This window comes from Lytechinus pictus, chromosome 19 (assembly GCF_037042905.1).
Source record: "Lytechinus pictus isolate F3 Inbred chromosome 19, Lp3.0, whole genome shotgun sequence".
NCBI classification, from domain to species: Eukaryota; Metazoa; Echinodermata; class Echinoidea; order Temnopleuroida; family Toxopneustidae; genus Lytechinus; species Lytechinus pictus.
The window spans coordinates 8,141,814-8,159,325 of record NC_087263.1 but is presented as its reverse complement, the minus strand read 5'-3'; the positions used below and the strand labels follow the sequence as shown (position 1 = coordinate 8,159,325).

Genomic DNA, 17,512 nt, shown 5'->3' with positions numbered 1-17,512 from the left:
CAAAGACCTTATAATATATTACTAGACCGAAAGCTGCGTGCGCGTTCAGCACAAAACAAATGAGATTAGGCTCCGCCTACCGCGATCATTTGAAGACAAAAATAAGCCCTCATTGACATTCATGAGCATGAAGATATTCATAATCCGGCCTTTTCATTGGCTAAGAGCGTCATTAATACGCGATTTCCCCGATTCTTTGTCATCGATACTAGTGGTATCGTGTTACAGAAATAATTATTCATTTGACCTCATTACGTCATCTAATTTATTCATTCTGAAACTTTTCTTTCCACACACAAAATGGACCTACGAACACTCCGGTGAGTACGCATAAATTGATATAACCACATGAATTCAGTGGACTATTTACGCATTTCACACTGTATTTTGTGATCTTAGGTTATTTCTTTAACAAATTAGAGAGTTTGCTATCATTCTTCTGTTAAAGGAAAGCAGAATTTGGTCTTTGAAATTGAAGTTAGATTGTCATCGTCGCCCAGTGCAGCCTGTATGTTGCTTGCAGTGTATTTTGTACGGGCTCCTAGCCGGCTGGGAATCGAGAGATAATCGGGCTGGTTTGGTTCACCTCCAACAAGGACCAACCCACGATTGATTAAAACAAGAAGAATGAGGCTTCTTTTTGTACACTGTAACGTTAGATCTAGAGGGAGATCTGCATCTATCTTCAGTAGATCGAGACTCAGTCAGGAATAAACAGTAAAGCGGAGTGTGGATGAAGATACACCTGTCATTGTTCAGTCCTCACTTTGTTTCAGATATCATTATCAAATTTATTTTGCATAACTTCAGGCTTCTGCATTTAGCCCCCACCCATTTTTATTGTTATTCATAAATATATAGACTCGGTCTTAGAAATAACATGCTGCTCTGCATGTTTGTCTTATTATCAATAGATCTATGACCTAGATATTCTTAATCCTAGGCCCTACTTACTTTATACTTAGATCTAGGCCTAGGCTACTTTACTTTTAATTATTCATCGATGCTATCAAGTATCAAGAGCTAGGCCTACCTAATTAAAATCTAGTCTAACTTATACTTTCCCAACCCTCGATACTTACCCCCAGGGCTTATGATCTAGGTCTGTAATTTAGGCCTAGATCTAGGTCTGGGCCTAAACGACTCCATTTAGTATTTACATGTACGAGTATGACTGTCAGTGGACCAAGGAGTCGGACTAGATGATAGATCTAGATCTACTCTCGGTCAATAATGGCAGTGAAGTCTTAGCCAGGAATAGAAGTCAAAGTCAGACATCAATAATTTCTAAACCGATATAGGGTTTAGAACCGAAGCTTTACTTTCTACTAGGTCTAGATAGATCGAGAGTCCATTGTTAGTCTAGATCTAGACCTAATTTAGATACATGAATGAATGCTGTCGCACAGCACTGAGTCTCGTTGGACTAGATCTATACTTTCTTACAAATAGATCTAGACCTAGTGCATGAGATTATGAAATTATGTTAAAATCTAATGAAATGAGATTTGGAAATAAAAAGATCCAGTTTTTTTTTTTTTTTTTTTTTTTGGGGGGGGGCAGACATGTGAAAAAATTTAGAGAAACCTAAAATGCAGAAAGCGAGGGCCAGAAGTGACCAATATTACCTAGGGCCGTTTTGTGCATTTTCTAACGTAAAATTGAAGGATGTCAAGTAATTCTCTTTTTGATGAAGGTTTTCACATTTCAGCTTTTACCCAAACCCCTCCCCCTATACATACGGCCATGAAAAAGATCACTTCTTATTATTGTTCTCTCTCTTCTTTCACAAACAGGTTGAGTTTGAAGAACAAGAAAAAACAGTAGAGGTCTACCTATATGGTTCAAGATGATGATCATATAAGTGCATACATCATTTTGCAGATTCTCATCCAGGTATAAAACTTAAACTAACCCATACAAAATTACAGATACATTACATGCATTGAATGTTAACCATGTTTACATTAAATAAAAATAATCTGAGCCACAAAGAGGTAGGATCTGTAATGAATATACACTTCTTAAATATACAGCCTAAGGCTCTCGAGTCTAAAATAGAACCAATGCCAAAAGTTATGTACCTTGGGCAAATTTATAAAATAAGGTCATGTCCTTGATCTACTAGTAATTAAATGGCCTTTTTATTTCCTATTTGTTTATAAACAAAGCAATATTTATTTTTCATATTTTACAAAATTCATTTTATGCATTCTTTAGTGTGATATTCATATTTCATATTTGTAGATTTACGATTTTTAAAAATCTTGTTATTTTACATTTTGTCCAATAGGATGATGCAGTTTTACAATTTCCATGGAGGTGATTGATGATAATAAATAATCGGTGAAGTAGGCCTAATAGAACAGCGACTAGACCACAAAGAAAAATACAACCTACAGCAGTTATATGAGTGAGTTAATTAGTGAATATTTTTAATAATGGAGGTTGTTCACATTTTTTTGGCAACAAATAGACCTGCCTTTGAAAAACCCATTTCAATTTTGTTTTTAGATTATAGTTAGTGTCGTTTTTAATCATATTTCTGTGCAACAAAACATATCAACTTTAATTTTGACTATTTATATAATTTACATATGTTGATTCATATATTCATATTTATGAGAAATCTCTGGCATTTTTTCATACAGTACATGTCGTTATAATGGAGAGTGGTATGTAAACTGCATAGAACAGGTTTAAGTGATATGCTTTATAGAAGTACAATTTTATAATTAGTAGAAGTAAGATTTCCTGTTATGTGTTGAAGAAACATATATATGTATAGTCTCACTTTTCTTAAAACATTTAAGTTTCATAAATCAGGACAATTTTAATTTAAATTCATTGATTTTCTTTCTCTATTTTTTCAATCTGCAGGACTGGTGTAACAGATGTTTTCATTCAAGAAATCCAACAATTCAACATTGAAGAGTCTGACTTAGGAACCACTTGATGAAGATGGAAAAGGTTTTTTTTTTCCAAGTCCAATTTTTCACACACACAAAAATTATTATCACAACCCCAAATTCATGACGTATGAAATTTCTTGTTGATTTTCATTAAAACTGGTTGCAAAAGGAGAAGCTATAAACATACAAATAGGAGCGGCGGAGTGAAGTTGAAAATGGGGGGGGGGGGCATAGGGAAAATGCTGTATTACATGAAATTTTTAAGAAGTTGCGAGCGAGCAAAATTTTGACTTTTTTTTTTTTTTTTTTGGGGGGGGGGGGCAAGAGTCATTCAAGCCCCCCTCCATCTGTACGAAACTGCTTATATACCCCACCCATGAATTATTAAACTTAATGCACAAAGGATTTCCTTCATAAGTATATTATCGAAATGAGAATATTGTTTTCTTGTTTCAAAGGGCAATCGTCATGGTGACCATAAAACGGGTCCTTCTCAGGTGAAAGGGGCACAGAACAAGTTCTTTAGGAGCACTTTTCTTGGGTAAAAAGGGGGCAGTGATTCGAGAAAGGGCACTTACAAGAAGGCAAGGGTTAACACATGAAACGGGCCCTCAAATGAAAGGGCACAGAACACGTTCCGGGGGGGGGGGGCATTTTTCGGTAAAAAAAAATTGCATACAAGGAAGAGCACTTGGTAACACCTAAAACGGGTTCTCGTCAGGTGAAAGGGACACAGTACACGTTCGTGAGGGGGCATTTTTCTTGCATAAAAAGGCACTTTTCAGTGCTTCAAGAAGTAGGGGGAACTGTGCCCCCCCCCCCTCCTCCCCAGGATCGCTGCCCCAGCATACAAAAAATTATTTTGGTTCAAAGTATTAACATACGCTTAAGAAAAAGGTAAAGCTTAATCCTCTGATAATGTAATATTTTTTTATGGCTAATTAATAAAATTCACCACTAACCAGAGAATTCCTTTATGTCTTTCATTTTTGTTCATATAGTATTTGTACAGAGCTAAAATGAAAGGGACTTGGAATTGGCAAAATTGAAAATGAGATGAAGATCGAGAGAGGGAAAGAGTGATGAGAAGTGGGTTGAAAAGAGATGAGAAAGAAATGGAGGGGCACATATGAAGAGATAATTTAGAGGGGGTGGTAAGAGAGCTAGAAAGTGGGAAGTAGGAACAAAAGGGGTGGAAGAGAAATAAGACAAGATTTATGGTAACCAGGAGACAGATAACAAGTGGGAAAAGAAGAAGGAAATATATGAAGAGTTTAGTTGCAAAAGGGGTTAGGACCATTCCGAGAAAAACCATGTTTTTATTCTCACTTATTGCAATATTCTTATGAGAAACTAAATTGTCATGATGTACTACTCTATCATGTGAACAGTGAACATAAAATTGGGTATAAAAGAAATCTACCTGTCTTCAATTTTTTTCTATATACTTTAAAAAAAATATCATTGTGTACCTAACCCCTTTTGCAAGTAAATTGAAGTGAATCCAATCTCTTTTGATTAAAAAAGTGTTTTTTTTTGCCACTTCCATTCACGTTTTCATTTGAATTTCAAATTTTCTTTGGTATCATCAGAGTGACTGAAAATTTAGAGGTTTAGAGACAGAAAACAATAAAATATATGAAAAATGGACCTAACCCCTTTTGACAAATGAGTTCTTCAGAAGAGTTTAGTTGCAAAAGGGGTTAGGTCCACTCCAAGAAAATAATTCTTTTTTAATTCTCCCATATTGCAATATTCTTATGCGAAACTGAATTTTCATGATACCCTACCATGAGAACATGAAATTGGGTATAAAAGATATTTACTTGTCTTCATATTTTTTAAGATATTATTTTCCAAAAAAAGTATGTGTGGACCTAACCCCTTTTGCAACTAAACTGAAATGGACCTAACCCCTTTTGAAAAAAGGTGATTTTTCTTTGCCATATTAGTTCACTTTTTAATAGGAATTTCAACTTTTCTATGGTATCATCTTATATAGCTACTAAAAATCTTTACATTAAGACATAAGAATCAAGTTTGATGAAAAATGGACCTAACCCCTTTTGAAAATGAGCTCTACATATGTAGGAGAAAGGCGGCACAAAAGAATTTTGAGTGGGAAAATGATTAAATGGAAAAAAAATTAGAGTAAGAAATGCTGGAGAATAAAGGGGACAGGAAACGTATTAAACATGATAAATTGGGGCCCGTTTCATCATGAGTTACAAGTATGGTAATTACGATTTAGGGATGGCAAAAGCACTAGAGTAGAGACCTCTTTACCTAATCACGACTCGATCTACCCTTTTCATCTTCCCTTTTGGAATTAGCAAAGGCCTATAAGACGCAATACAAACAATGATTTGTTTATAAGTGATATCGCTTGTGATATCGATACTTTATAGAGCGCAACGTATCGTCTCAGATTTGCGCTTGCTTGATTCGCTGAATCCTTCGCGTCACGAGCGCGTAACAAAATGAATACATTAATGAATTTGCCAAGTTGACCTTTGTCATTGCGCTGATGTGCGTATTGTCTAATACACGTACAAAACCACAGTTGACTTGGGAGCATCGTACGAAATTAATATTAATGAGGGCTTATTTTAGCTTCTAATGGATTAAACAAAATGGCGGTAGCTTCGGGGGCTTGAGCCTAGCTTAGCCGGGTAATAATAATAGCGGGGCCCGCTGGGAGAACAGTTTTCGGAACTGAAGTGGCTACCCTGGGTAAATATGCTGTTATTATTGTCTCGCATGCAAAGCAGAGCAAGACTCTAGGCGCCGCTTTTCCGACGGCGGTGGCAACATTGAAATCTTAACCAAGGTTAAATTATTAAAATGTCATCATAACTTAGAAAGTATATGCAGGGGCGTTGATCCATTTTTCAGATTGGGTGGGGGGCAAAATCATGAATCAACGTTCCAAAGGCGCTCGATCACACAAAACAAAGAAACTCACCCACACACACATGGGCCTATATATATATATATATATATGTATATATGTGTGTGTGTGTGTGTGTATGTATATATAAACCCCTCAAAAAAAGTTTGGAAATCTGAGTTTGGCCATTTATTTCTCCCAAATCCCAATTTTACACAATGCATATTTGACATCATTCGAAAGATCATTTAATTCTCTTTAAAATGATACCATGCTTGTTATGATCATGCTATCACAAAAAGAGCAGGATTCAAAAGTGTTGGATGAGGTCTGAAATGAAAAGCTGCAAAACGAGCAAAAAAAGTTTGGAAATCTGAGTTTGGCTATTAATTTCTCTCAACTTCCAATTTTACATAATGCATATTTGATTGCATTCGAAAAATCATTTAATTCTCTTTAAAATGATACCATGCTTGTTATGACCATGCCATCAAGAAAAGAGCAGGATTCAAAAGTGTTGGAATGAGGTCTGAATTGAAAAGCTGCAAAACAAGCAGAAATAGTCATGAAGGGTCAATACAGAACATGATTATTTTGTCTGTGTCAATGGAGATGAAAATCCATTCAAATCAAGCTCCTGCTTCTTCATTTATGTTTTGGTGTGGTTTATGTAGTGATGGTTCTGTGAGATAACATGGTTTGAGTCGTGGTTTGAAATACCCATGCATGTTTAGTTCCATGTTAAAAGAAACCGCTGAGAAACTCACTCATCACCACGGAAAAACAGTGACTTTCAATATTGTGTAATTTTGCAACTTTTGAATTTTGACATTGCCCCACGTTTCGAGGCACTGCATCTCCATGTGAACCGTAATCATATAATGCATTGTATCATTTTAAAGAAAATTAAATGATCTATTCATTGATATCAATAACAAATTGGTATTTACTAAGACCGAGGAGGGATTATCGATCAAAGTCAAAAGATACCGCTGAGAAACTAAGTCATTACCACGGAAAAAAGAACAGTGACTTTCAATATTGTGTCATTTAGCAACTTTTGAATTTTGACATTGTCCCGCATTATAAGGCACTGCACCTCCATGTGAACCAAAATCATATCATGTAGGGTATCATTTTAAAGTAAAGTAAATGATCTATTCATTGATGTTAATAACACATTGATATTTACTAAAACCGCGGAGAAATTATCGATCAAAGTCAGATTTCCAAACTTTGTTTGAGGAGTTTATATATATATATATATATGCAGTGCGTATCAAAAAAAAGTTAACACTTTGAAAAAGCCCTGGGAATTAAAAAAATATACAACATGTGGGTAATATTTTCACATGCAATCTTGGGTCTGGTTCTCATCTATCTAATGAAAGTAAAAGTTTTGACAGAATGTTACACTTGAGTGAGCACTCTCCATTTTTGTAAAGCTCGCAGAAATCTGTTTGCGCAGAAATGCTTGTTTTCACGCTGTGTAAAGGGGAAAGGGCCAAATCAAACTTACCCTGCGAAACATTTCTCATCAATTTCCCTTGCTCTTTTAGTCAATTGAAATAAAACGGATACATTCAAGCATTTAATTTTGCCACCCAAATTGAAATTTCAACACATAGTAAGCACAACCTTTACCCATGTTTGTGCCAGCTGGATCTGAGGACTTAACTGAATCTGAACAAAAGTTTATTTCAGACATCTTCAGCATATTTTTCACTAAGTTTGTATCATTTAAAGTGGGTTTACATTTCATTTTTCATTTAATACTTGTTTCTCCACACTTTTCCCAAGCTTGACAATGATTAACAAAATGAAAATGAAGCCTAAGCCATTTCATGTAAATCGCAGCTCAGTGTAAAGCAAATATCGTCACGATGGCCTCGGAGTGCGGGGGAGTGGGGTGGGGTGCAATGCACTCTTCGAAGTGTTTTGGGCAAGGAAACAACTTTAAAAAAGGTAAAATATATCAAATCAATTTTATTAGCTAAATTCCACGTGTTCTTCATGATTAAGGTCTACTTTTATTCGCATAACTATTTCAAAGTTCTGCGCAAATCATTTTTCACTAACTTTTCAAAAGTAAGCGGTGCTCACTCAAGCGAAAATATTCTTCGACAGTTATATCATCATTTGCTTAAATGAATCTGTACCAATGTTAAAATGCGGAAAAATCTTCAGGATATTACAAATATATAATATTACAAGATATTTTCTAAGTGTAAACTTTTTTTTTATACGCACTGTATATAGCCAACTCGAGTAACAAGGCATTCTGCTACCCTGATAGATAATGTATTCACCAACTGTATCCACATGAACAATACTTGCGGTATTATTTATTCGGATCTCTCGGATCATTTTCCAATATTTTGCCTGAGTAATAATATATCTTTGCCTTTCCATTCAATCAGTAGCAAAACCCGGAAAATTAGAAGAGAAAATATTTCAAAATTAAAACAAAAGTTAAGTTTAACTAATTGGAATGCTATTTATAGCAATGAAGATATTAACATGTCATATAACTTTTTATTCAAAAGTTCAGCTCCCTGTACAATGATTAGTTTCCCCTTGTAAAAGCTAAAAAGAAAAGAAACGACAAACCCTGGATTACACATGGCATTTTGAAATCCATTAAGAAAAAACAAAAATTATACTATCGGTATATTAAAATTGGCGACTCTCGGACTCGATTAAAATAAGTTGAATATAAGAATTTATTAACATGTGTTATTCGACGAAGCAAAATGATTTACTACGAAAATTTGTTTAATTAAGTGAGGGGTGATATGAAAAAAACCTGGTCGAGGATAAAAAAATTATTAGGTAAAAGAAAAAACACTTTACCATCTTATATGTATTTCAATCAGGAAAAGATCTCGAAGAAATCGGCTATTGCTGAGGTATTCAATCGTTATTTTATCAATATGGGAAAGGTAACTCAAGAAAAATTCAAACTTCTTCATCGCATTTTTGTGATTATTTATGTAACCATGTACCCAAATCACTATTTTTTAATCCAACGTCGAATACCGAAATACTTAATGTTCTTTCTTCCATAAAATCGTCAGTTGCTCCGGGCTGTGATTCAATAGCAGCTCGTGTTGTCAAAGAATGCATTCACACTATTATCAATTCTCTCTGTCACATCTTCAATGAATCATTTTCTCAGGGTATAGTTCCCGACAAACTAAGAACAGCTGAGGTAATTCCAATTTACAAAAAGGGTGACAAACATGACATTACTAACTACAGACCAATTGCATTATTGCCTTTTTTCTCCAAATTGTTAGAAAAATAGTTCACAGTAGACTTAACAAATTTCTTTCCATCGATACCATTTTAATACCCCAGCAGTTTGGATTCCGGAAGAACTTCTCAACCGATCTCGGTGTACTGAATTCATTTAATGTGATATCTGACAAAATAGACACTGGAAATTACTGCCTAAGTGTTTTTATGGACCTATCCAAGGCCTTTGACACCATTGATCACCACATTTTGTTAAAAAAACTAGAATTTTATGGAATCAGAGGGGTCCCACTCCAATGGTTTTATAGTTATTTATCACACAAAAATCAATATGTGGTGATCGATGGTGTCAGATCCCATTTTAGTAATGTATCATGTGGAATTCCACAATAATCTGTATTAGGCCCACTTCTTTTTCTTGTTTACATAAGTGAAACGCCCGACCAATCACACAACGGATCAGTGCCCACCTATTGTTCCCGCGTTCGTGCGTACGGTCCTGGGGATTGGTATAAATAGACTACGTTATCAGATAATTTTTGTCACTTGGTAAAGAGTTGCAGCGGCACTCGAAAGCTCGTGAACTTGTAAGCTAGTGAACACTTTTTGCGAGAGTGATCACGAATTTCCTTGTTGACCATAGTAGATTGCGAGACAAATGAATACCCTCTAGCGATTATATTAAAACTATATATTAAAAATATATTATTGTTCTCTAAGTCTTAATTTTTTCTGTTTGCTGACGATACCACTGTTTCAATATCACACAAAAATATACATATATCGTTAACAAATATTGAATTTCATAAATTAAGTAAATGGTTTGCTTGCAACAAATTATTCCTCAATCTTGAGAAGACCAAATATATGATTATTCGAACAAAAGGAAGGAATGTCCCATCTAATCTTCCTGATGTTCACATTGGTGGTAATCTTATCACACGGGTTAAAAATATACAATTCCTTGGTGTGACTTTAAACGAACATCTCTCTTGGAAATCTAATATTATTTCTATTAGAACAAAGATATCAAGATCCATTGGTGTTCTTTCCAAGTTACGACATTATGTTCCCAAATCAATTTTGATTACTTTATATAATAGCATCATACTACCCCATTTGAACTATTGCAATGTTGTCTTGGGCTACACCTTCAAATCACACTTAGATAAACTATGTATTTTACAAAAAAAGTAGTTCGCATTATTTCAAACGCTCCCTACCGCACTCATACAAAGCCTCTATTTTCTCAACTGAACATAATGCCATTACAGGACTTGATATCATTTAATTCCCTCGTATTTATGTATGAATTTTATGCTAAAATCTTGTCTCCCCTTTTCAATGACATTTTTGTCCAAAACTCTACGATACACTCTCATTATACTCGTCAAAGCATTCAAATTCATATACCCTTAGCTCGATCAACTATATCTTTAAATTCCTTTAAAACTTGTTTTCCTAAGTTATGGAATAACCTCCCCTCTGATATAAAATCCAGTTCAACTCTTTCTTGGTTTAAGAGACTTATTAGAAAATTATTAACCTGTGTTTAAAAAACCTTCAGTAAATTATTTGTTTTTATCTCATTGAAAGTCCCTCCCCCCCCCCTTTTTTTTCGGCTGTTGCATCGGTGTACTTAGTGTAATTATCATTATTTATTGTATATTTTCAGTGTACATTTGAACTCGGTGGCCCCTTTTTATAAGCTCTGCTTTCTCCGGGGTCACCAAACCATCATTCTATTGTTATATTTGTATGTATTTATGTAATTGTATGTACCTGATGGTGGTTGAATAAATAAATTGAATTAAATTGAATTGAATATATATATATATATATATATATATATATATATATATATATATATATATATGACTCATGAGAAAGAGACACATATCTCACCAACAAATTAATGCGAAGCGCGAGCTGAAATTTTTAGTATACTGACCTATAAACAGGAAAAAGGTACCTGTTTAGGACAGTTTGTAGTAACTCATGCGGAGGATACATATCTCACTACGCAGATAATGCGAGTGCCGCGAGCATGTTGATTTTCTTTTATATTCTGACCTGAAAGCTTGATATTGTAAGCATTTTTGGCACTAATGATTATTAAAGATGGGTATCTAAAAGAACAATAGATGCGAGCGCGAAGCGCGTGCTCAAAATTTTGACATTTCGACCCGAAAAAAATTGACAGTTTAATGGACGTTTTTAATAAAGAATAAGATATATATCCAAGAAAAGATTATTACAAATCAAAGCAGGAGTTCTTTTGAGGTTTAGAACTCAAAACGGGACATTATATTCGCCTATTTAATAGTGAAAAGTATAGGTTTTTGCAGGGGCGGATCCAGCCTTCGTCAATAGGGGGGGGGGGCCCGGAATTTTTTTTCAGCCATATTTTTCCCGATCGACTGCTCGAAGATGATTTTTGGGGTCCTTGAAGGGGTACTCCTAATAGTCACTTTTTATTTTTATTCTTATAAATCAACATAAATATATCATAATCCTCATTTATATAATGCGAGCGCGAAGCGTGAGCTAATTTTTTTTGGGAAATCTTATCTATCCTTTCCTAAAACTTGAACATTCCGGGCAATGTTTGCTGTCCTTAAAAAGATATGTATGCAACTAAATAATTACTACGAACGCGAAGCGGGAGCAGAAATGAACCGATGGAAGAGATATCTGTTAAAGACTGCTTGCACTTAGCCATGAAGAAGTTACATGGGTATTTCAACAATCAAATATTAATGCAAGCGCGAAACGCGAGCTGAAAATTTTTGATTTTTTTACCTAAAGAATGGAAATTCTAAGCACTGTTTGTAACTTAAACGAAATAGGTATATAATCAAACAATTGATGGGAGCGCGAAACGCGAGCGGAAAATTTCGAGATTTAGACCTATTGACCGAGACACTCTATTCATGTTTTGTAAATCGTGAAAAGGGTTATAATTGGGGATCTTCCAATTAAATGAATAATGCGAGCACAAAGTGCGAGCTCTGAAACTGGATACTGATTTAAATAGAGAACAACTTGAGTATCTGAATTAACATGCGCACGCGTGTTTCATATTTAGACCTAGAATCTACGCATTCTTAATACATCTTTTATCATGAAAATCAAAGCGAACGCGAAGCGCGAGCTTAAACTAGTTGATATTCCCATCTGGAAAAAAAGTCAATTTCAGCGCTATATATCAAGCTTTTTAGGAAAATTATGAGGTGGATATGAATCGCACCTAACAAAGACCTGATATTTGTATTACTATATATGAGTTTTGACATAGGACCTGGACATCCTTAGGACATGTCATCATATGAAAATTACGACTATCTTCCTATCCCTCTTGCTAAGCGCGAGATGAAACAAAAGGGACAATTTCAATTAATAAATTAATATCTTATTCATTAATGCCTAATTACGGCGCTAAATCTGATGATAATATGGCCTGAAAAGTGAAAAGCACTTGTGTAATCATAAATAGGATGCATCAGTTAATATATTTTCAACCACCAATACGAGCAAAAATTGCGAGCCAATATTTTTGATAAACTATCATGAAAAGGGGATTTTAAGTAGTTTGTTGTATAATCAATTTGTATAATCAAAATGCGAGCGTGCAGCGCTGGCTGATTCGTTTTGACAAACAGACCTGAAAAGGGATATTTTGACAACTTTATGGAATACACGAAAATAATAGGTACCTGATAAATCAAAATTTGCGAGCGCGCATAAAATGTAAATTTCAGACCATTAAACCATTTTTACAGAACACTTTATGAAAATCAATTTGTAAATCACACAAAATAATGAAGTTCGATTTCCGAGGTGAAATATGGTTTGTATATTGACTTCCAAACTTGATATTTAAACTCCATATGGAACAGGATATGAAAATCACCTAACAGGCAATGCGAGCGCGATGTGCGAGTGAAAATTTCATATAGTGACATGAAATATATTTTTTTATTTTCCAAGTCTCCCCCTAATCTTATTTTATTCACTTGACTTCCTCCTCTTCTTTTTTCTCCTCTCTTCCCCCCCCCCCCTTTTTTCTTTTTGTTATCCTTTCTTTCCTTTTTTTGTTGCTCCGCCAATAGGGGGGGATCCGCCTATGTTTTTGTTACAGAAATGATGCGAGCGCGAAGCGCGAGCTGAAAATTTTTATATTCCAATCTGAAAAGCGGACATTTTGAGCACTATTTTGAATCTAGAACGAGTTGTGTATCTCATTCTTGCTTGCTGATTTATGTGTAACATTACAATCTTATTTTTTTTGCACATGCGGAATCATGGGGGGAGGGCAAAACGATATGTTTGCCCCCCACAATATTTTCATTGGTGGGGCGATCAGCCCCCCCCCCCCAGGATCGATATATGGACCTAGTTCATGATACTTGAACATAGGGGTAATCAAGTATTACTAAACATCCTGCTTGAGTTTCAGGTCACATGATCAAGGTCAAAGGTCATTTAGGGTCAATGAACTTAGACCATGTCGGGGGAATCAATATCGAAATCTTAACCAAGGTTGAGTTTTTGAAATGGTGTCATAACTTCGAAATTATATAGACCTAGTTCATAAAACATAGACATAAGGGTAACAGTGTATCATTGAAGATCCTGCCTGACTTTCAGGGCACATGATTAAGGTCAAAGGTCACGTAGGGTCAATGGTCGGGTTATTGGAGCAATTGTCATCACAACTTTAAAATTTTATGGATCTAGTTCATGAAACTTAGACAGGAGAACAATTTAGTATCCTTGAACATCCTGTGCAAGTTTCCGGTCACATGGCCAAGGTCTAAGGTCATTTAGGGTAAAAAACCTTTGGTAATGTTGGGGATATATTTGGAACTGTCATCATAACTTTAAAAGTTTATGAATCTAGTTCATGAAACTTGCACATAAGAGCAGCAATGTATCTCTGAATACCCTGTGCGCGTTTCGGAACATGGCCAAGATCAAAGGTCATTTAAAGTTCAATGAACTCTTGCCGTGTTGGGATTGATTCGAAAGTTTATGGATCTAAACGAAACATCGACGTAAGGGTAATCAAGTATGAATGATTGTTTTGTGCATGTCTTAAGTCACGTGATCATAGTCAAATATAATTTTGGGTCAATAGACATATTGTATTATCATGATAGTGTTTTTTTTCTGTGAATAATTATTCATTAGCTGTTTTCAAAGGCAGCACTGCTGCTATATCGAATTGCGTAATGTAGGCGAGACTACCAGAGGCGTTCCACTTGTTATTATTATTATTACAAATCAGAAATAATTAACCGGCTGCAAACCTAAATATGTCGTGAGAAGAGTTGCAGGATTAATTTGAAATGGGGGTGGGGAGGGGGTGGGGGAGGGTAGAATCATAACGAGCGGAAAGCAAAGTAGCAGTTTGAAAGTATTAGTCTGAATTACGTACTCAAAAACAAATAAAATTATCTTTGCTTAGATTTCATGATTAGTTGTCTCGACGATTGAGAATTAAAGCCCCAATATAATAAGTCTATTTTGTTGGGAACCTTACGAGACATTTAACTTGAAGTACATAAAAGAAGTATAGTTTAAAATCTTAAACCTACAAGCAAGAACAGCTTAATATTTTTCATGTTAAGAGCTGGCCAAAAGGTGTCGTCTTGTGGAAATTAATTGAGCACATTTACTTTATTTGGCTATCGTAAAACATCCCCCAGTAGATTTTTAAGGGAAATGTTCTTGTGCTGCCACATACATTCTAAACTATAAAATGGTTAATGTTTTCACGAGTGCAATTGAATTTTGATCACTAACAACTGAAGGCATTTTAAGGCGAAATTACAAAAAAAATCCCTATACTTTGCAATCTGGATGCATATGCGTGTTTATAGTATGATGAAAATGGATAACCTCATGCAATTTCAGTAAATAACATTTGATTCCCCTTCCAAAGTATGGATGGTGCTATGACAGGGGGGGGGGGGTCGTAATATTTTTCAAGAAGTGAGAAATAGGATGGGAAAAGAAATTAATGAATAAAAGGCCAATAAGAAAGATGAATATAACAAGGTATAGGTTTGTGTCATACGTGCAATTCTGTGTATCCCTTCGGTGCAATTTTGAAATATGGCGTTACGATTATAAATCCCTGCCCCTTTTACAATACCCTAGTTAATTTAATTTGGTTACATATCCGTGATGACGTCCGCGACATAACAATTAAGATGTCGTTGTACTTGTTTAGGAGGATAATTCAGGGAATACCTGAAAAGGTTACCGTTTTGTTTCTAATACTTGTTAAAGGACAAATCCACCCCAACATAAAATTGATTTGAATAAAACAAGAAAAATCCAACAAGCATACTGTACTGAAAATTTCATCAAAATCGGATATAAAATAAGAAAGTTATGACATCGTAAAGTTTCCCTTAATTTCACAAAACTGTTATATGCGCAAACTGGTCGGTATGGAAATGGAGAGAGTGATGACGTCATCCACTCACTATTTCTTTTGTATTTCATGTAGGAAATATGAAATATTATATTTTTTCCCCTTAATTTCCTAAGGAATAAAATGATATTCCTCCCTGAACACGTTTAGCATTTTATGAATCATTAGAGTTGGTCCTGTTATATATAAAAAGAATTGTAAGAGAAATTACATTCATTTATTCAGTTATTTTCTCTTTAAGGATATTCATAGCATAGAATGATTAAGAATATTCCAGAATGTCTTTGTAATGCATTGTTAGGCATGCCTGCACCTATTTAAAGGCCGAGGAATTTTATTTCTGAATAGAGACTGCAACGCAAAGAGATTCCAGTGGTAGTTGAAATGATCAATAGGATTAGCTATGTTGTTGATACGTTAATTTCACTGATGTCATTCAAGAGTCTTCTAGAATTTGATTGCTCCAGAAAGAAGGAGAATGAATTGCTGAAATTGACTGTTAATCATCATCAACATCGTCTTCACAGACATTTCAACTTGTTACAGTGACTCTTGTTATTCATCGTGCTTCAACATCAATTTAATCATCGCCAGCTTTGTGGACATTAATTTAAGGAGCCTTTGCCACCTAACCTGGATATTATCATTTGGAATAAATTCAGAACTGTCACTTCAAGAGATGTAAGATGAATATTTATTTATGTTTTGTTAGTTTATGATTGTTATATTTTCTGTAATTAAAAAAAGGAAATCAAATAAAAAAAATATTTTTCACTGTTATTTGTTGCAGTATCGTAACAGTCCTTAATGTCAAATCTGTAAAAAATGAAATATTGTATAATTCAAACAATGAAAAACAAAATAATGAGTGATGGACATCATTGACTCTCTCATTTGCATGTCACCGAGTTGTGCATATAACTGTTTCGTGAAAAATAAGCGAAACTTTAAAATGTCATAACTTTCTTGTTTTACATCTGATTTTGATGAAATTTTCAATTTTATGCTTGTTTGATTTTTTCTGTTGATTAAATTCAATATTTTTCTGAAGTGGACTTGGCCTTTAAGGGTATGGTTTCACTCGCCAATACTTGTTAAGTGGTGCATTTTCAGAACATGGAATATACTTGTTTAGGGTACTTTTCGAGGTTTATTTCCAATTCGTCTGATGCCAATTCGTCCAATTGCCGACTCGTCTACTACCATTTGGTCTATCATCAGTTCGTCTACTCACCACATGGTCTACTCTTATTTAGTCTATTGCCATTCCGTCTAATGAATAGTGGTCCAATAGCTATACCATTTGGTCTAATTAAACTAAAGTGTTAATTGTGGAAAATGAATGAAAAGAAAATTGGTATAAGACCAACTGGTTATTTGACGAAATGGTAATAGACGAAATGATGACTCGATGAAGTGATGATTGGAACAAATGGTTGTTAGACGAAATTTTAATGGACGGAATGGCATTAGACTAAATAAAGGTAGACCATGTGGTGAATGGACGAATTGGCAATTTACCCTTTTCGAAACCCCATGGTCACGAATGGTATCCACTCGTCAATGGAAGTGCCCCCACCCCCGGAGAAAAATGTCACTCCATCGGGGTGTAAAATTATAAATCGAAAATCCATGCAGGTATTAAAACAGATACGAACCAATAGCGCCATCTCGAGTCCTCAACTACTCATACCTGGCCAGTTTCCTGACCGATAATGCTAGTGTAGTCGAGTAATATAGACCCATTTTAATGATAACATGCTAATTAACTACTCAATACATTTGTACCACAATAATTATGTTACCAAGTAGCAAAAAAATTACTTTTCCTCTCAAAGCATTTTAGTTTCTATATACAATTACAGGTCAATTTATTCTCTGTAGTATAAGTACATATCTGAAAAGGTATATTTTAAGACTATGCATTTATAACACAAAGTCATTAAGAGACCAGACACAGTTCACTCCGCCTTTAACAATATGAAAAGGAGAAATGTGTTTGTTTCA

General features: G+C 34.8%; 1 long non-coding RNA gene across 1 annotated transcript; it reads left to right on the top strand.

Moving 5' to 3' along the window:
* Nucleotides 1-45: 45 nt before the first annotated feature.
* On the top strand, nucleotides 46-3,124 carry LOC135157644 (uncharacterized). Its single transcript, XR_010296629.1, has 4 exons — nucleotides 46-320; nucleotides 1,797-1,896; nucleotides 2,294-2,413; nucleotides 2,881-3,124. It is a non-coding gene; the product is annotated as an uncharacterized LOC135157644 (long non-coding RNA).
* Nucleotides 3,125-17,512: the final 14,388 nt, after the last annotated feature.